This window comes from Frankliniella occidentalis, unplaced genomic scaffold (assembly GCF_000697945.3).
Source record: "Frankliniella occidentalis isolate FOCC.00 unplaced genomic scaffold, Focc_3.1 Scaffold8, whole genome shotgun sequence".
NCBI classification, from domain to species: domain Eukaryota; kingdom Metazoa; phylum Arthropoda; class Insecta; order Thysanoptera; family Thripidae; genus Frankliniella; species Frankliniella occidentalis.
The window spans coordinates 1,211,609-1,212,409 of NW_026267138.1; the positions used below are offsets into that span (position 1 = coordinate 1,211,609).

The 801-nt window shown below is 49.6% G+C and overlaps 1 protein-coding gene across 2 annotated transcripts in view; it reads right to left on the reverse strand.

Moving 5' to 3' along the window:
- The window catches only part of LOC113209727 (protein Wnt-16-like), a 94,676-nt gene that overhangs the window by 69,677 nt on the left and 24,198 nt on the right, over nt 1-801 (reverse strand). The window lies entirely within an intron of this gene.

An 801-nucleotide genomic window follows, 5' to 3' on the forward strand; every position in this document is an offset into this window, starting at 1 on the left:
ATGTATCCGAAAACGACAGCTGAGATTGAGATATTCAAACCATATGTTCATACCGTTAGTGTTCGAACAGAATACACCTCCGTGAAGTTGGCACCGCCCATAGCCGATGATAATTAGTGCTACCTCTCATCTTTTAATGATCAATTAGAGTGCTTTCGAATTCGAACTGTCCTATTTCTAGAATTAGTGATTGGCTGGCCTCTCACCAAATAAACCTCAAAAAAGTTGTCGCTATCTTTTGACATGTTGTTCCCCGCACTTGAAAACGCACAAATTAGTACATGTTGTGCGAACAAAAAATTTCCTACACAGCTAGGCTTTTTTTTTAGCCATCGGCGACTGCGTAGAATGGCTGGTTACCTGGAGCGACCCCGATAGCATCTCGCCTCTATGGCTCTGTCGGTAGAGCATCAGCCCTACCCAGAGCGTGGGAGGTCGGCGGTTCGACTCTAGGCTCGGCAAGATTTTTCGCTTTTCCATGAGGCGTTGGTGTACAGCCTCAGGGCCGACATGAAGTTCAAGAAGAATCGGAACACGGCTCTCCTCCGTTGGCTTGGTAGCTTTGGTGGCAGGGTGGCTGTAACTGACGATTGGATTCGGCACTCGGGGTTGTGGGTTCGATACCCGCGTACCGAAGTTGCCGCCGACTGCGGGGTGAGGGGCGTACTCCCACTCCACCATTCTTACTTTTTTGGCTGGCTGGGGGAGGGGTGTAGTTAGATTGTCCGGCCTACTTTTCTCCGACCTGGTAATTGTCCCAAAATCCCCAAAAGTGCTGTCCCACCTCGGTTTTGTCCTACT